The sequence below is a fragment of the Acomys minous genome, assembly GCF_964271855.1.
Source record: "Acomys minous genome assembly, chromosome: 14".
NCBI lineage: Eukaryota > Metazoa > Chordata > Mammalia > Rodentia > Muridae > Acomys > Acomys minous.
Window position 1 is genome coordinate 45,887,310 of NC_140496.1, and position 20,417 is coordinate 45,907,726.

The 20,417-nt window shown below is 43.6% G+C and overlaps 1 pseudogene across 1 annotated transcript in view; it reads left to right on the forward strand.

Moving 5' to 3' along the window:
- The first annotated feature begins 3,638 nt into the window (after positions 1 to 3,638).
- Positions 3,639 to 20,417, forward strand: part of LOC311582328 (large ribosomal subunit protein uL22-like) — a 31,249-nt pseudogene continuing 14,470 nt past the window's right edge. Inside the window, exon 1 of the transcript XR_014783557.1 lies at positions 3,639 to 3,818. The product of XR_014783557.1 is annotated as a large ribosomal subunit protein uL22-like (transcript). The remainder of the gene's footprint in view (positions 3,819 to 20,417) is intronic.

Sequence of the window (20,417 nt, forward strand, 5' to 3'; positions counted from 1 at the left end):
CCAAGTCAGATACAGTCTTTGGAAGTTGGCAGTTCTCCTTAATTCCATTTATCCACTCAATAAGATTCAATTAAAACCCCAAAGTATATTGAATTACAAAATTATTCTAAAATTAATTTGGAAGAAAGATCAATGAGAATGTCTTAAGAACATTGGTGAGGAGGGAGAAAAGTACCAAAAATGAGGTCTCAAATGTACAGGACATAAAGATATAAAAATGGCATTTAATCCTGTGTTGTATTCATAAAGGAACTGAAAAAAAACTCTAGAATAAAACAAATATACTGAAACTGAAAGCCCACTAAAGGCACACGTGGGAGCATTTGCATGTGTGCACACATGCAGACTCAGAGTTTTTAGTACCATCGATAGAACCAAGACCAAGTGGAGAATAAGTGTCACATTTAAAGATTGCTATGGGAAACATCTGCCTATTTTTAAGAGTAATTTCAGTTGATTGATTATTTCATATTATCCACTGGGAAATGTTGGATGTATTAGAAAAAAAGAAAAGTATATAATAATTATATATGAATCATTTTATAGAAAAATCAACTTAAGCGTATCAGAAACTTCCCCGTGGAGTAAAAAAAAAAATTGCAGTTTTTACACACAAAAATGCCATGGGAAAAACACGGTCTTTGATTTAACCACAACTATATCTTCAACTCTTATACACAAAGAAGATACAAGTAACATAATTGGCCAAAGTTTGATGCCACAACCACATAAAGGACAGTTTGGTGAAAGAAAATCCAGGGTTGCGGTGTACAGCCAGGCTAAACACACATATGAATCAGCGCCAAATTATAACATGCAAACGAAAATCAGGAGTGCAGGATGTTCCATCTCACTCAGAGGAGCCATGGAAAAGAAAGATACCAGTAAAAGCCTAGACTATATTTTATTTTGTGTGCACATGTGTATTTTGTGTGCATGTGTATGTACCTCTGTGCGCAAGTATGCTCACCCATGCATGTACTTGTAGAAGCCAGAGGCCTCTACATTCATTTTTGAAAAGATCTGGAGCTTTCCATTTTGGCTGGCCAGGAAGCAGGGGGATACACCTGTTCATGCCCTCCTCCCCATCATGCTGGAGTTACAGGTACACATCGTTACCCCCAGAGGGGTTGCCTGGGTTCTGGGGATCATGCAGTTTGCTTACTGAGTCATCTTCCTAGATCCCCAAGTGTAGATTTTAAACTCTAGTCAACTTTGGCCATCCATCCATTCTGCCACTGATCTTGGCTAGGCTAGGCAACTTCCCCCAAAGAACACTTCCTACCTAAAATGAGACAGGAACAATCTAAGGAATGCATCACCATGACTGAAAACCATGTGTGATGCCCTGGTTCAACACCCAGCACAAAGGAAAGAAAATCAGAGGACTGGCATCCTCTGTGGCTGCCACACAGAGTGAGTGTGTAACGTGGACACGGACAACAGGGCTCGCCTTATGAATGGCCTCTGGAGGGTCTCAGTCAGTCTGAGCTCCCGTTGTTACACTCATCTTCATCTTTAGAATTAACCCATTGTTAGCATCCTTGGTACCGGTGAAATGACCACAGGTCTTCCTGTGAGAAGCCAGTAAGTGCAAGTCTTCTGGAAAACAATTTGGTGAGGGCTTTTGAAAGTTTCACATTCTTTATTCAGTATGCTATTTCTAGGAATTGCTCCTGGTGTGTGTGTGGGGTGGGGAACAGGGGGGAAGAATGTCAGAAAATAAGACCAAATAGAAAATGTTTGTCACAATTGGATGACAATAAAATCACTAGTAATCTAAAATCTAAGAACTTCTTTGACTAATTACTAGATAACAATGCCCTAATGTCTGTCTGTCTGTCTGTCTGTCTGTCTGTCTGTCTGTCTGTCTGTCTCTGTCTGTCTGTCTCTGTTTGTCTGTCTGTCTCTGTCTCTGCCTGCCTGGCTGCCTGGCTGCCTGGCTGCCTGGCTGCCCACCCCCCTCTTCTCTCCCCTCTCTCTCTCTCTTCTCTCCCCTCTCTCCTCCCCCCATCTCTCTCTCTGTGTCTGTATGTATGTCTGTGTCTCCATCTGTGTCTCTCTGTGTGTCTATGGTGTACAATGTGTGTATACGATATGTGTGTATTGATATGTGTGAATGCATGCCACAATGTACATGTGAAAATCAGAGGACAATCTAAAATATCTGTTCTCACCTTCCGCCATTTTGGGGGTGGGACCATTTGTTTAGCATATGCCAGGCTAGCTGGACCATGAGTTCCTGAGGATTCAGTCTCTGCCTTGCATCTCCCCACAGGAGTGTTGTGACTGCAGACATTTGCCCAGCTTCAACGTGCATGGGCTTTGAGCATACAAACCCAGGTCCTCACTGTTGTGCATCAAGCACTTTAACCTAATGAGCCACTCCTCCGCTCCTACACAGCATTTTCTTCAGCTTCATGTGTTTGACAGCATGGGGAAAGTGCCCATCTTTGTTAGTCACTGCTATGGATAGAACATAGCCTAACACAGTACCCTGCAGACAACAGGTGTCAACCAGTATCTAAGCTGGTTTGAAGGAAAAAATTTTAAATTAAAAAAAAAACAAGATTCACACCCATAAATACATTATAATTATTATAAAAGAATCATAGAAAATTCTAGAAAAAATAAAATGCTAACAATGTTGATTTGGGTGACTTTTTCTGCCTCTTTAGACTTCACTTGTCCATTATTTGTGTCAATGGAGGCTTGCTATACTTATAATCAGGAAAATAATGAATGGAAAAACATTTAAAGAAGTCAAGTAGAATTCAATGGCTCAATTACTTTCTGATCCACAATCTTAAGTATGTAGCATTCTTCATTCTCACTGCTGCATAAAATAGGAAAGGAGACTTGAATAACAGGAATAAAGGGAGAAACAATCTTTGAATGCATCCCAGGGAAGAATTCTCTATGGTTTGAATATGAATCCAACAATAGTCAGGAGCTTTTGTTTGGTTTGTTCCCAGCTGGCAACTCCTTTCGCAAGTCTACAGAGGCATAGGAGCAGAGGCATGGTAGGAAGAAGGAGACCCAAACAGGGCCTCAAATTCTCAAATGCTCAGTCTTTCCTCAGACAATGAGTTCTAATTCAAGCAAATCTGTGAGATGCCAAATTCCTGGTTTTCTACGTAAAGCACGATATTTTATTCTAGGAAATCTTCCTTCTAAAATGTCCTGTGATACATACCACTTTGACCCCATACTCATCCTATTGCTAACCCGGGGTGCAATCTTGACTAAGTTAGTTAAATGTGTAAAGAACTGCTCCACAGCTATGCTTCCTTGGCTATCATTTCTAGGATTTGCTCCCAAACTCCCAAGAACTTAGAAAATGTGTGAGACTACAGGGGAAATAAAAATGGTTCTGACTGACGATCCTAGCATGTGGCTATGTATAAGGTAGACAAGAGCCCACTGAACTAGGCTTAGGAGCTTTGAAATCTTACATAATAAAGGCACTGTATTACTGCATCTCTGTATTAACAGCTTCAGGTGATAACTACTTCCCCTCAGTCCCCGCCCCTACAACAGCATGTGCAGTGAACATGACTGAAAGGCCGGATCATCCAGAAAGTGAGACGTACAGTTGCTCCCATCCCGCTGCGCTTGCGAATGAGCTGATTAATTCTGTTATGACTCATCAGTTAATCATTCACCTAAAGAAAGGCAAGTCTACAATCAAGGTTAACCAAGAAGAAATAGTTCCAGTAACGTTTGCCTGCATAAGCACCAGTGAATCCTCAGTGCTACGGGGTTATCTTACCGTCACATCACAGAGAGCATTCAGGGAAGTCGTGAGCATCAGCGTTGTAACTTACCCTCCCTCCCATCCTTCCTCCCTCCCTCCTTCCCTCCCTCCCTCCCTTTCTTTATTTGTTTTGTTGGTAGACTTGCTTTTTGTTTATCTGCTTTGCTTTGCTATTTTAAGGAAGGGCCCTGCTATGTATCCCAAGATGGACTCTACCTCATGCTCCTCTCGTCTGTTTCCTTGGTGATGGAGTTAGAGACATGTACCACTATGCTCAACTCACTTGGTTTTGTTCATTTGTTGCCTTGATGAGGCACAATAGGAAGGCAGGCTGAGGGGAAGCATCACAGTCTGTGATTCCTAGGTGGAGTCCCGTGTGTTATGAAAGGATCGGGAGTCCAACGTGCACGTTTGTTTAATGGATAACACAATGTCTAATTTGGAATGACCATATGCTTTTATTTTTATCATGTACATTTAATTTTTCCCTTTCCCTCCTGCTTACCTGGTCATAAGGAAAATTCTGGCACATTTAATCCAATTAATTCCAAAGAGTCCTTCGCGTGAGCAGATTCATCATAGAAACAGAGTATGCTAAATATTGCAGTCAAATCTTTAGAGTACTGCAAATAGCAGATATCCAAAATACAATTCTAAGGTGTATGTTCTCGTGGACTTTAACTTGGTTAATTCACCCATGATATTAATAAGTAGTTTAAAATAAAAGGTTCAGACACAAGTGCAATGAAGATGACACATAGCATCTAAGCACTGCACACTGCCACCTGGTGCTGACTGCCTGTAATGGCAGCCGCCCATAGACAGCTACCAGAAAAGGTAAATGCTGTATTTTAAAAACAATTTTATCAGAAGACAATGTGGAAACACCTTTAACCTCAAGATTTCAACATTAAAAAAAGGGCACTATTGGGAATAGATGAAGTCACATGTGCTATTAAAAGTAGCCCGTCTCATCAAGACATACCCAAGTAAATATAAAAGCCTGTAGATTGTATTAATGAGCACAGAAAAACAGTTTAAGGTAGTCCATGTGTGTGTGTGGTGTTTGTAATTGAACCCAAGATTTTTTTCTATGCTAGCCAAGTTGCTCTACCACTGAACAATGTCACCAGTCAAGGTGGGGGTTTTGTTTATTTGTTTTTCTTTGTTTGTTTTGAGGCAGGGTTCCCTGTTATCTGACAGGGCCTTTAGACATACCGTGTAGGGGCTGATGACCTTGAACTCCTATAGACCTTCCTTCCTCTGCCTCCTGAGTGCTGGGAATACAGAAATACAATACCGCATGAAACTGACCTTTTTACACTGGGCTTCCCCGAGAAAAATATTTTATTGTGGAGGATGGAGAGATGGCTCAGTGGTTAGGAGGGGTCATCAGGACCAGAGTTCAGCACTCACAGAGTAAGCTGACTGCCTTATGTGTCCTGGAAACCTCAACTCTAAAGGTAGCCATGCCATCAGGAGCGTGATGGTTTCAGCCTAGCCCAGAAAAAGGCAGCTTGAGGTGCAAGAGACAGCCTCCCTCAAAGGACTAGTGGAGACTGACAGAGGATGCCAGACACCCACTTCTGACCTCCATATTTGGGGTGAGTGCACCTACCCATGCACACATCCCTAAATAAACCTTACAAAAGTATTTATCTGTAAACAAGACGCATCTAGTGAGTCTGTCATATGAAGGTATTTGGTATGAGAGCGGATGGTGTTAAATAATTATAAATGACATCACTGCTCAAGCACCCAGGTCATAACCTCGGGTTAAGATGCCACTGATTCTCAGCTTCATTTCATTTCCATCAGGTTGAGTGACGTTTTATGTACCGCTAAGCCAGTCAGTGGAGCTTACCCCTGAGCTTTGGTCTGGTAACGCAGACCCCCGAAAACAAGTAAATGAGAACTTTGTGCAAAGTAGTAAGGCCAAGTGTGCTGTGGCTAACAGAAATGGCCAGGGAGGACGTATGTTTAGCGCAACATTCTATAATGGCAGTCTCCTGCATCAGTTTCCCAGTTCTGGGGTGGCAGGCCTGTGCTCCCATGCCTGCTCAAGACCACCAGCTGTAATTGTAAGAGCTCTGGTTAGTTGGTTCATTTTTGCAGTGCTGGGGGCTGCCCAAGTTCTTCCTCAAACTAGGCAAGCATTTGACCTACACTTTCAGCTCAAAAAACTCTCAGATAGTCGGGTGGGTATGTTAGGTTGTTGTTGTTGCTATTGTTTGAGGCTGTTGTTGCTCTTGGTTGGTTGGTTTTCATTTTTGTTTTTCATGTGCTGGATACTTTGTCAACTTGACACAATCTAGAGTTATCTGACAGACTTCAAGCCCTTAAGATGGGGCTCTAGACAAACCTGTAGGGCATTTTCTTAATTAGTAATTGATAGGAACCAGCCCAGTCCGCTGTGGGTGGTGCCATGCCTGGGCTGGTGGTTCTGAGTTCTATAAGAAACCAAGCCAAGCAAGCCACGAAGAGCAAGCCAGTAAGCAGCACTCTTCCACGGCCTCTGCATCAGTTCCTGCCTCCAGGTTCCTGGCCCTTCTGAGTTCCTGTCCTGACTTCCTTTTGTGATGAACAGTGATTTGGAAGTGTAAGCCAAATAAACCCTTTCCTCCCCAGCTTGGTTTTGGGCCATGGTGCTTTCATCGCAGGAAAAGAAAGTCTGACTAAGGGGATTTATTTGTCCCAGTGCTGGGATCTAATCCACAGTCTCATGTTAGAAGCACTGTTCTCAGCCCAGATTAATTTCTAGCTCTTACTCAGCTACAGTTTTCATAGTGAACAGTTCTGAAGACTCTCTTTACACTATGGCGACTTACCCTTTGAAGGCCCACTGTTTTAAGAAATAGAAATGCTTTTTGTGGTATTTTAAATTAATACATACATTATATAAACAGCTTATAGAAGTTCTTAACACAATTTCCTTTTCTATCTTGGAAGTTGTTTTCCATTGATGGTGTCATGACTTTAACACATCCAGTGTGTCCTACAACCATTTCTAACATTAGAAAACATCAGAGAAAACCTCTGAATAATTTTGCTGTTAAGCTTGTTACATAGATTTGCTAAAAACAGAAAGACAAGTGAGTGGGTGGGTAGAGAGATAAATGATAGATAGATAGATAGATAGATAGATAGATAGATATTGATAAATTAGCATGCAAATTATTGGTTAGTCAGATGACAGATAAATGTATAATTGATAGATACATGATTGATAGACAAAACTCCCATTTAAAAAGTATTATTTTCATCCTTATGAAAATTATTAATTTAAATAATTCCCAAGAGAAATTCCATCAACTCTATATGATTTGAGAAACCCGCAATGCCCTTTGCTCACTGTTTAGTCTGTGATTTAGTCAGGATCCAGAAAACACCATAGCATATCTTCTGTGTATATGTGGATGTGTGCTTGCATGAGTTTTCGTGCACGGTGTGTGTGCAGGCGTCTGAGGAAGAGCATAAGGGGGTGTCGGGCCCCCTGGAATAGCAATTGTAAGTCCTTGTGAGCTGACCAACGTGGTGCTGGGAACGAAACCCAGGTCCTTTGCAAAATGCAGGGCTGTCTCTCCACAAGCTTTTTTTTTTTTTTAAATGCTGTTGCTGATGGATGTAGCAGTGACATGTACAAAAAGGATAGACTGGGGCATCTTGACTCCAACAGTGGCTACGCCTGAAACTCTGGAGGATTCCTTACTAGTTTTTCACTATGTAAATACTTTTCTAGGTATATATTTTATCTAAAGTTTGGAAACACAAAGACTACATGACTTTTAGATGCAAAAAAATCCAATTACAGTGTTAGCATTAGCATTTGGACTTATCTATAGACAAATGTTCGTGGTGAGATTATTTATTGAACGGTGTGAATGTTAAAGTACGTATGAATGAATGTCTGCTACGGGGCTCTCTGGTAGAGATTTCTAATGCAACATGAAAAAAAGAAAACAGCAACAACATGGCTCATGAAGTCAGTTCCTTGGGCCTTTAGAGAGAGCAATCAATCATTTTAAAAGAAGATAGAGAATATAGAAAACACATATTTTGAACATGTCATTATTCAAATTGAAGGTGCTATGTGAATGACATTTATTCCAGGAAGATTATAAAACATATGACACTTGTTTGTGTAACTATTAGCACCACTGGGTGGAAAAAGCAAACATGGCAGATACTCAGAAAGCATTTTCTTCACTAATCACAATTTTCTCCTGTTTGGACTCTGCATTTTGAGATGCTGGATGCTTACCTGGGAACTAATGTCTACTTGGTTGCTAAGAGATGGGATGGGTTGGCAGCTGTTTCTGTCTTTCTCGGAGTTGCCTTCTAGGACTCTGCCTAAAGGGCAGAGGAAGTTAACCACTACCCATGTGGGGACTGCCCTGGCTTGTACTAGAAGGCAGTGCAAGGTATTAGAAGAGCAACCAGGAACTTTGAATTCGCACCATGTAGAACACATAGCTGGCTTCTCCAAGAGCTTCCTTTTATTTTCCGTTTCAGAAAACTAAAACGTAATTACATCATCTTCTAAGCAGAGTCATTGACTCGTCCACGGTGTTAGAGCCGGACAGTATTTTGACTGAAGAATCTTGTAAGATTTGAAGTCATCTGTCTTCTGCGTCCTCACAGTGGAACTGAGCCCAACGTGCTAAGAGTATTTTCCTCCCAGGACTTTGGTGATTCTTTAAATATTTTGAGGGGCAAGATTTAGTCTGGTCTATCAGACTGTTCTCACTTTGTCAGAGTAAAATCAAATCCCAGTTCCAAACATCCTGGTGGCCATTAGTTTATCACAAATAAATACCAATTTAACCTCATCAGTGAGAATACAATTCAAAATGTTAACATTCAGTTGGAAAATGTTTGCCAATGACACAGGGCCTCTAACTTCTCATCACATTCATAATTGTTCAACGACACTCTTTTAAGTCACAGTTGAGAGAAACTCACAGGAAAAAAAATTCTTTTTTTCCCTAGTTTTTTTTCTTTTAATGAAAATATGTTTTTTATTATATTATATTCTGAGTGCAGTTTCCCCAGCTCCTGGGAGATCCTCCTTGCTCCTTCTCCCACCTGAACCTACACCCTTTCTGTCGCTTATTAGATGACAGGCATCCAAAGTAATAAAAATAAACTGGACAAAACAAAATAAAAAAACAGAAAAAGAAGAAAAGGAGCTGAATTTTAAAAAGCACAAGAAACACATATAGACTCAGAAACGCACATTCAAACACACACAGGAACCCCATAAAAAGCTTTTCTGTTTTGGTTTTGGTTTTGCAGAAGCATTTTTTTAGCTTACTGCAACTCCAACAGGTTTGGGTTTAAGGTCCGCGCGCTGAGCCCAGAGCCCCTGATCAGTCACTGTGGTTCCGTGTTGATGCCTCCCTGGAGTATAACCCGGAGACCATGAGGTAATGTGTTTCCTCCCACACTGAGGGAGCTGACAGGGCCCGCTCTCCCAAGCCTCTTCCACCTCTACCTCAAACACATCAGCAGGCAGCCACCCTGTGGATGACTTTCTGAACCAACTCAGACTGATAGCATTCTGATTCCATAACTCATTAAGAAAATCCCTGCCTGAGCAAGGTCCTCTAAGCGTACACCTATGAAAGGGGCCACCTAGTGCCCATCGTGTGAGAGATGAATTCATTCCTACCTTCTGCACTCTCATGTATTGTACAGAGCCACACCTTTAATAAATAAGTTCTTTCATACTGAGGGGAAATGTAAGTAAAGCAGAATGCCAAAGGAATGACCTCAAATGGCATTTTAGAAAGAGGGAGGAAGCCGGACTCAGGAGAAAAAAACAACATAAAGTAAGATCAACAAAGAAGCCATTCTACATCACAAAAACAAGCATAACAGAACGTCCCACAGGGTTTCCCTGGTAAGTTGATGCTGTGGGAAGGACACAATCAACATGAGCATCCTTGCCCTTAAGAAACCTCTTGTCCAATCCAATTCCCCACCCCCTCTCTCTCTCTCCCTCTCTCTCTCTCTCTCTCCCCTCTCTCCCTCTCTCTCTCTCTCTCTCTCTCTCTCTCTCTCTCTCCCTCTCTCTCTCTCTCTCTCCCTCTCTCCCTCTCTCCCTCTCTCTCTCTCTCTCTCTCCCCCTCTCCCTCTCTCCCTCTCTCTCTCTCTCTCTCCCCTCTCTCCCTCTCTCCCTCTCTCTCTCTCTCTCTCTCTCTCTCTCTCTCTCTCTCTCCCTCTCTCTCTCTCTCTCTCCCTCTCTCCCTCTCTCCCTCTCTCTCTCTCTCTCTCCCCCTCTCCCTCTCTCCCTCTCTCTCTCTCTCTCTGTCCCTCTCTCCCCCTCTCCCTCTCTCTATTTTTCCAGTAAGTTTTGTGCAGCTGTAGCCTGCAACTATCTCATCAATATTCACATCCTCACCTATACTCCGTCTCCAAACAGAAATCACTGGGTGTCCTGGGGGGGGGGGCGCGCAGAAACCACTGCCCCAGAGGGAAGCAAAATCAAATGCGGGGAGGGGCAAACACAGGTGCTTCTGGCTCTTGCTGCACCTAGAACTGGCTGCAAATCTGAAAGTCCATACAAGAAGCAGACTTCTGGACTTACTCCGGCTCCTGGCCCTGCCAGAGGGGCCCGATGAGCTCAAAGACGCTGCAGTGCAGAACTCTGATTCCATATGATCCTCTCACAACCCCCCTTTACTTTGAGGCCCGATTTCCTAACTCCTTGACTCCTCTTTGGGGTAGGTAAAACAGGAAGGCAGCCAAGGAGAAACAGGCCTGGCTATTGACGCTGGCGGGGGGGAGGGCAAGGGGGGGGGCGGGTGCCTGGGAGGTGAGAGGGAGGGCAGGAGTTGAAGGTAGGGCTGGAGATGGCCATGGAGAGAGGGCTTTTTAGTCAACCGCGGCCCCAGCATCCCTGGCCTTAAGGACCACTTCTTCTGAAACAGGCAGCAGCCAGTGACTGGGACCAGAGACTATGGTTGAGAATGAACCCCCATGCAAACCCAGTCTCTGCAGCATCTTTTAAGGACCAGGACCGCTTAGGTGGGCATAGCCTGGGCCTGTCAGCTGGACCAGAGTTTAGTGTCACCTGGGGGTTGGGACTGTGTGTGTGTGTGTGTGTGTGTGTGTGTGTGTGTGTGTGTGTGTGTGTGTGTGTGTTGTATGTGTGCATGCATGTGTACACGCGTATGTGCCAGGCCAAGGGAGCTCCACCACATAGTAATGGGGTCACAAGGGTACCCCCAGCAAGCCACCCACTGGGCTGCAAGGCTGGAGGAACAGTCGCGGGTACAACCTGGGAAACTTGATAAGAAACACACAAGCTACCTCTCAGGCAGGACATACTCCCCACCACCACCACCCTGAGCTCCAAGATGTGCGCCCACTGCCTACTGATTCACCCATCCTCACCCGCCGCACCCCGTAAAATTCCCTCCCCAGAGCCCCAGGATACCCGGCAGGATGTTACCTCTTGCAGAGGCTGAGCAGGGGGGCGATAGCAGCGGCAGACACTTTTCGGGATGACTTTCCTGCGTTCTCCAGTGAGAGCGTGTGCGCCCAAGCAGAAGCTGTAACCTGCTATTTATAGCGGCGAGCTCAGCACCCGGGGCTGGGAACCCGGAGGATGCTAGCGCGCAGGGCGCGGGCCGTGGCTCCCAGCTCCCGGATCCCCGCTCCAGGCTGGCAGCTCACGCTCCGCCCGCCGCCCCGCCGCGCGCGCCCGGGAGAAGTTGCTCCTCGCCGGCAGCTCACACGCCCCCTGGCACTGTCGCCACGTCCCCACCCCCAAGCCCTGCCTCTTTTCTCGTCGTCGTATGCTCACTCCCTCGGAGCGGTCTCCTCCCAATGTCACCAACCAGACACCTAAGAGGAGCAGCGGCAGTCTCGCAACTGGTGCAGCTCGCCTCCCTGCCACAGATGGAGTTAGTGGCCCGACCCCACAGCTCGAAATGACCACAACACGCTGCTTCTGTTTACTGACACCCGCCACTGAGTCTCTCTGCGACGTCGCTGGGGACTGCTGCCCATCCAAGGGTGTGGGATCACAGCAGAAGGGGAGGGTGGCCCAAGGCAGCCACAGTAAGACCTGGGCAGGAGAAGCTGCCCGGAAGGAGAATTGGGCGTTGGAGGAGTGTGAAGTGGTGTCCCACGTTCTGGTGACTTCTGTGTGTCACAGTCCAGAGAATTAAGAAATCTTTGCCACTGTTTCTCCCTAGACCCAAGACTGAGCAGACCTGGACACAGGGGTAGACCGCAGCCAGTCACCACATTGCAGAGTAGCGAGTGCTCCCAAACACCGGGCTCATGTCTTTGACAGCCCGGTTGTGTGGAGACAAATCCGCCCTCAGTGTGTTTGGGGTGTCAGGAAATCGGGTGTGTAATCACGCTGTCTGGAGAGAGACTTAAACTCCCCCATTTCCTCGCGAGCAAGCCAGCGGGGTGAGGGGTAGCCTGCTTAGTCCGGTGCTATGGGGGTGGGGCAAACGGTTCTCCCCATCTGCGCCTTACAGGTGCCACCTGGCGGTTTTCTTGAAGAGCTTTTGACCACTCTGCTCAGAGGTGATTGATTCTGCCCAGAGTTTACCCACAAAGGCAGGCTAGGTTTTTTTGTTTGTTTTTGTTTTTGTTTTTTGTTTTTTCCTTGCAACCCTTTAAACTGGCATTCTAAATAAAGTACAAATGCTTGTACCCAAGTGTGACATTTGTCAGACAAAGAGCCTGGAATCTTCAAGTCGGTGAAATCAATTTGGGTTAAGGCAGTGCTTAACAGTATTACAAAATGGAAAGCTGTGTCTGCCCCCAGCTGTCACCCCTGCTGTCACTGCCTGAATCTAGTCATCCTTTTACATTCCAAATATTGCTACTAGACATTATCATTGTCGATGAGGGCAGGGATTTGGATGGTTCTTGGGAGGTAGGGTCTTTGGTTGGTTGGTTGGTTTAGTTGATTTGGTTGTTTGGTTGATGGGTTCATTGGGTTGGTTGCTTTGGTTGGTTGGCTGTTTGGTTAGTTGGTTGGTTGGGTTTGTTTGTTTGGGTTGGTTTGGTTGGTTGTTTGGTTGATGGCTGGTTTGGTTGGTTGGTTGGTTTGGTTGTTGGTTCGTTGGTTGGCTGGTTGGGTTGGTTCATTTCGTTGGTTGGTTGGTTCGTTGGTTTGGTGGTTTGGTTGGCTGTTTGGGTTGGTTGGTTGGTTGGTTTGGTAAGCTGGTTCGCTGCTTGGTTCATTTTAGTTTTCATATATTTTGTTTGGCCTCTACACTCTCAGAACTTGCAGAAGTATTGAACATGCTGTTGCTTCAACCAATGTATAAGAATGACTGATAAATACTGTGGGCCATAAGCTGTGTTGGCTTCTTCTCACCCTGGTCCCCAGAGCACTCCCCCGCTTTCTCTCTAATTCACTTCTGTTATGCTCAGCCACCACAGGTGATCTGAAAGGTGAAAATGTGGGATGCTGAAGACCAACTTGTCCATCAGATCCTGTCAGGTACTGGGTCACCCTTGAGGAGTTGCTGTGCACCTACAACACATCCAGTTGCAAATAATGCTCAGCAGTCTACCAGAAAGATGCCACAGGTCTGCCACTGGCAGTGGTTCAGCTCATAAAATATACACAGAATGGAAGACTATGAGCATAAGGGCTCCAAAGCTTCACCACGCTGAAAATGCCACTAATTCACCTGTTCTCTGACTAAGAGAAAAAGCTTAAGTGGAAAAAGAGGATAGCACTCTTAGAAAGCACTGTAGAGGCAGCCATAGAAGTGTCAGAACCAGCAAACTGATTCCTCTAAAATAGAGTTGTCAAGCAAAGTTACTGCCTGGACATGGCACTCAAAGTGAGATACCCCTCGCAAGCCACAGTGTAATTAAAATTCAGATGCAGGTGACCTTCCCAGTAGGATGTGGCATATCTATGTATCTCAACTAGAACGTTCAAAATAGATGAGGGTGGGCATGCTATCAGATCTGGGTACCACATAACATTTTAAAAGATTCTATCAGCCTGCTATTTACCTTTTGTTGGTTAGTTGGTGGCATTTTCCCTGTTTAGGCTGGGAAGACTCCGGTGCTCCTGTGGTTTATTAAACTCAGTCCGGCCTCTGCTTTCACAAGCCTTGAACTTTCAGCCACTTGTGCTCCTGAAATGCAATTCTATTTGCCAGAGAAGGACAGAATATTTTCTCATTTCCTTTTGAAATATCTTTGTAAGGCTAAAAGTCAAAGGTGATTGCCAAGGGTTAGCATGCTGTCTAAAGCAATAAAATCAAGCCGGGGGCAGTGAGACTGGTGTCACATACCCTAGGCAATGAGGCAGTTTGCTCACTTTCCATACATATATTCATTATCTTTAGAGAGGCTTTCTATGAGCACCTATACTCTAACAAGCCTTCGCTATTCAAAATGTCTCCTGAAACATGACACCATATGTGGTATCAGGCTCTGTCCCTGACCGTAACCATCCATTCATGTTACTGATACTCTAAAAGCAAATCAGTGCATCTTGATTATACTTTACCCTCTCTCCTCTCAGTTCGTCCCCACCATCCCTCCCCCACCAGATTCACCCCCTTTCTATCTCTCATTGGAAAAGAATAGGCTTCCAAGAGACTAAAACCAAAGGTGACAAAATAAAATACAGTTAAGATGAAGTAAAAACTAGCATATCAAAGTTGCACACAGCAAACCAAAAAAGAGGGGAAAGAGTCCCAAGAGCAGGCACAAGAGTCAGAGACCCACTCACAGTCTGGAATCTCATATAAATACTAAACAAATAGCTACACTATATACATATGCAAAGGACCTGTTGCAGACATGGATGGGCCCTGTACTTGCTGCTTCAGTTTCTATAAGCTCATACACTCATTGCTTAGTTGGTTCAGAGGGCCCTGTACTCCTTATGCCCTCCATCTCCTCTGGCTCTTACAGTCTTTCTTCTTCCTCTTCCACGGGATTCCCTGAACTCTGAGGGCAGCAACTTGTTGGAGACCTCCAGTGTAGACAGTCTTTCTGCCTAATGTTTGGCCATGGGTCTCCACATCTGTTCTATCTGCTGCCAGAGGAAGCCTCTCTGACAATGACTGGGTAAGGCATTGATTGATCTATGAAGATAGCAAAACATCCTTTAAAAGCATGCTATTGATTTTTTTTCTAGTAGTGTTTGGTTTTATTCCAGATCTCTGTACTATCTAGTCTCTGGTTCTTGGTCACCCAATCAGTATCAGGTATTGGTTCCTTCTCATGGATTAGGCCATAGATCAAGTCAGACATTGACTGGCTCTACAAGTTCTGTGCCACCATTGCCCTAGCATATTTTGTAAGCAGGACAGATGATAGGTCAAAGGTTTTGTGGTTTGGTTGGTGTCCATGTTTCTCTTTCAGTAGCCTGAAAATTACCTTCACTCACCAAAGAGATTAGAACATAGGAGTAAGGGCTCCACTTAGGCACCAGCTTGACTTCTCCATGTTCAATGAGTTGTGTGGGTGTTGTCCTCAGCAATAGGGCTCCACTGTCAGTTTGCACAGAGCAGACTTTTGTCTTAGCAACAGCCTGATTTGTTTGGGAATTTCCTTGGGACCCTGACCAGTCCGACTGGTCAGTTATTGGGGGGCCGAGGAGGGTCACAACCTGTGGATAAAAAATGGGCGAGAGGGAGGCAGGGCTCAGGGAAACTGTAGCTTGTCAAGAGCCGTTTATTGAGGGTAAGGGCAGGCTTTTTAAAACCTGCTTTAGGGAGGGCGGGGGTAAGCGAGGAGGGTAATGGAAAAGTACAGAATCTTCTGGGGTTGAGCCCCGGGAACATCTGCAGGGGGAGGGGTTTTCCTGGTTGAGGCAAAGCAAGTTGTCTCTGTGGTTATCTCAGGATCGGATCGCTCTCTTCTCAGGGCTAAGCCGGATGCCTTGCGTGCCTAGTGAGTGGCCAAGCAGGATGTTTGCTGCAGATGCTGAATGGGTGGGGGTCGGCCACGGGCCGTTTGGTCCCTGGCAGGACCCCTTTAGCCAACAGCTCAACTGAATACACTCTAGACCTTGCCTGGCGACAAGAGGTAGCCAGTTGAGACTCTGTATCACCCATCACTAGGAATCCTCATTAGGATCATCTTCATAGAATCTAGGAAGTTTCCACTGCACTGTTTCTACACTATCCCCCAAATGCTCATCCCAATCCCAGCCATCTCTCCCAGCACTCTGTCCCTCAACCCTATCCACCTGACCTGATCCTCACCTACCCATCCCTTCCTGTCCCCAGTCTGCCCATAAAATCTATTCTATCCCCTTCCCAGGGAGACCCATGCATCCCCCTAGAGCTGTCTTCTTTACCTAACCAATCTGGGCCTATGAATTATAGCTTGGTTATCATTTTAAATATCATTTTCTTATAAATAATACATACCATATGTATCTTTCTGTGTTTGGTCATCCTCACTCAGGATGATTTTTTTTTCCTTCTGGTTCCATCCATTTTCTTACAAATGTCATGATGTCATTATTTTTAACAGTTGAGTAATACTTGATTGTGTAAATGCACCACGTTTTCTTATTTTCTTATTATTCTATTGAGTGGCATCTAGGTTCAAACCAGTTTCTGGCTATTATGAGTAAAGTTACAATGAACAAGGTTCATCAAATGTCCTTGTGTATGGTAGGATGGAGCATCCTTTAGGTATATGTCCAAGAGTGGTATAGAAGGGTCTTACGGTAGATCAATTCCCAACTTTCTGAGGAACTGCCATATTGCTTTCCATCTTGGTTGTACAAGTTTGCACTCCCACCAGCAATGAACGAGTGCTCCCCTTGCTCCACATCTGCCCTTGCACAGTTGTCATTTGTATTTTCTATCTTAGCAGTTCTGACAGGTGTAAGATGGAAGCTCAAAGCAGTTTTGATTTGTGTTTTCCTGCTGGCTAAGGATGTTAAATATTTCTTTAAGTGTTTCTCAGCTATTTGAGATTCCTCTACCAGGAGTTTTCTATTTAGATCTGTAGCCCATTTTAATTGGATTATTTAGCTTTTTAGTATCTAGTTTCTTGAGTTCTTTATATATCTTGGATATTAGCCCTTTATTGGATGTGAAATTGGTAAAAAAAAAAAAAAATACATGTTTTCCTTTTCTGTAGGTTGCTGCTTTGTGGACATGATGGTGTGCTTGGCCTTACAGCAGTTTTCAGTTTCATGAGGTCCCATTTGTTAACTGTTGATCTTAATAGCTGAGCTGTTGGTGTTCTGTAGAAAGTTGTTTCCTGTGCCAATATAGTCAAGGCTCTTCCCCACTTTCTCCTCTGTCAGGTTCAGTGTACCTAGTTTAATGTTGAGGTCTTTGACTAACTTGGACTTGAGTTTTGTACAGGATGATAAATATGGATTTATTTGAATTCTTCTACATGCATATATAACAGCTCCATTTGTTGAAGCTGCTGTCTTCCCCCCCCCCCCAACCCCCAGTGTGTGTTTCTGGATTTTTAATCAAAAATCAAGATTCATATGTGTATGTATATATGTTTGGGTCTTCAATTCAATTCAATTGATCAATATGTCTGTTTTAATGTGGTTTTTATTACTAGAGCTCTGTAGTGAAATTTGAAATCAACTAAATCCAGTAAAACAACCCTGGATTGTTGGGCTTTTTGTTGTTGTTGTTTGTTTTGGTTTGTTGTGGTTTTTTTTTCTGTACAGGGATGAGAATTGTCCTTTCAATGTCTGTAAAGAATTGTGTTGGAATTTTGATGGGGATCACAATAAATCTGTTTATTGCTTTTGGTAGGGTGGCCATTTGTACTATGTTAATCCTACCAATCCATGAACATGGGAGATCTTTCTATCTTCTGACATCTTCAGTTTCTTTCTTTAAAGACTTGATGTTTTTGCATTACAAGTCTTTCACTTGTGTGGTTAGAGATACCCCAAAATATTTTATAATAATTGGGGTTATTGTGAAAGGTGGTATATTCCTGCTTTCTTTCCCAGTCCATTTATCATTTGTACTTGAGTGGTTTTGTCTATTTTTTTAACTTGGCATTGTAAATTATATTTTGTTATTTAGATAATCTCATGTATGTATATTTAAGGTAAAAGCAGTATTATCAGAAATAAAAACTTGGCTAACTTAGACAAAGAGGGTAAACTATTCTAAAATTTAGTTGACTATCTCATGAAAACCAAGATTAGAATAAAGCCAGGCACTGAGGAAGGTGGGCATGGATATTCCATAGGGACTTCCTTCTTGCTTCACGCTCTGCTCTACTCCCCACACTCTTCTACTTTTCCACAGTTTGCCTGTTTCTTGATGCACAGTGCTACGTGGTTACTAATGTCCCTTGAAATTCATGACTTTTGGGTCAATTTCAGATTCATACTGAACTAAACCCGAATCCAGTCAGCAAAGGATACCAGCCATGTTACCATGTCAGCCAGTGACCATAACAACCACAGGTATGGGAGTGATGGGATGGATTGGGAGGAAAATTCACATTGTCCAATGAGAGGAGGACCAGGGGTCGCCCCACAGCTATCGTTTCATCTTTCTTCTAATTTCTTGAACACTGTCACAACAGGAAGTAGGAAGTGGAGATGGGGAGCCTAAGGAGTGCCGGGGTCCCTGTGTGAAAGTGCATCTGCTTGTCTGAGCATGGAGTGAGACCGGATGCTTTTCACTGTTGTCAGTGGCCCTAGGGTGGCTTGTCCCAGGAGAAATACCATTCTGTGATCTCTTGATGTGGGACTGAGTAAGCTTGAGGAAGAGATTAAGATTTTTACAGACAGTTTACACTTTCTTTTCCATGGCAAATTAGGTAAAATATTTTTAATATTTTTAATTTACATATATACATTTGTATTATTACACATACATTAAAAAAAACTACATACATCACAAAGAACCATGAAAGAATCAGGAATTATATAAATGTTACTTTCATAATGTTTTGGCTATTTGTATTTGGCAACCTTGAAGAAAACATCTTTCCTATTTTGGTGAACCTAAAATTCTGAATGTAAATCAATATCTATCATATCTCATCTCTATCAACTTAAAACACCTAGAAACATCTTAACCCCTAAACAACTAAGCTTAACTGTAAAACTAAACTATCTGGTCTTCAGCTTCATCAGAGACTTGAGAAGGAATACAATTAGTTACCTGAATAAATAGAAAACACAGGTTAGCAGCTTCCAAAGTGAAAAAATGGCAGAGATAAAATATTTTTTTAATAAAGCAAGTGTAATATAATTTTACATTTATCAAAGGTAAATACTCCACTCTCACTTTATACAATATTTTTCTAGAATTGCACGTAAATTACATATTTGAAATTCAATCATATTTCAAATATTATTGCATGGAAGATATTCTTACAGCCATAAACATATCTTGGAATTTGGAGAGACCCATGGCCTCATTCTCTAGAGGGCAAAAAGCAGCAGGACCCTGATCATGGACACACACAATGACAGTGGGATGGCATGTGCTGTATTTATTTGAATCCGAGAATTGCAGGCTCCATGTTAATTTTTATCTTCTCCCAATCATCTGCACTTGAGAAAAAGAAACAAAAACTCCTTGAAAAAAGATTCAAAATGCCAACAAGTGTATGTGTGGTCATATTCGGACCCATCCCTGCCTCCTCTTGTCCAGCAGGGGGGCGCAGAACTGTGTCAGGACCAGTTCCTGAGTCCCATAAGGAAAGGGGAGAACTGGAAGCTCTTGAGCTCTCAGGAAGATGAAGCTGTGTGGAGCATGGCTGTGCCCTCTTCATTTGCTAGGGCTGCTGCAAGACAGTATGCAGACTGGGTGGATTAAACAGGGAGATGTGTTTTTCACAGTTCTAGAGGCTGAAACTCCGAGAAAGCAAGGAACCGGAAGTTTTGATTTCTTTGGCACCTCTCTTTGGTTTGTAGATGCCACTTCTCTGGGCATCTGAACCTTTGTGCCTTAATTTCCTTTTCTTAAAAGACACCAATCAGGTTAAGAAAAGGACCTCCTGAACGGTCTCCTTTTAACCCCTTAACCTCTATGAAGGCTCGATTTTCAAATTGTCTTAGTTGCTGGGAATCAGGGGACAGAGGACAGTTTACCTGTAATCTGTGTGTGCAGCATCAAACTCTAGAGTCAAAGGAATATAATATAAATCCTGCTTTAAGTAATGGAGACCAAGAGACAAAAGCCCAGCTTTTTCATTTTTTGAAAATTTTAATCTTTAAGAAGATCCTGGGACATGAAACTGTGCAAAGTGAAAACATGCATGCTGGTTTGCTTACCGACATCCTCCAAGCAAAGCTGAGCATCACTGACATCTGCAGGCTGGCTAAGTGATGAGAAAGGCTTGGGCCATTAGGAGACCTGAGCATCACTTAGAAGAGAAAGCTAGTGTGGTGGGAAAGTGCCAGTAGGACACGTAAAAAGAATTTTTGTGCTACGTATCAATAAAAAGTATGGCTCAGCCTTCAATACCGGCACTCTGGAGGCAGAGGCAGGAGGATCTCTCAGTTTGAGTCCTGCTTGTAATACAGAGAGTTTCAGGACAACCAACACTACATAGAGAAACTCTGTCTTGAAAAACCATTTTTTTCAAGTGTGGCCTATCTGCTGGTGCCAGGAGTAACCTCAGAATGTCTTATGACTAAACTAGAGTCACGCCATACTGTTGCAGTTATTTTACCAGTATGGCCTAAGAATGT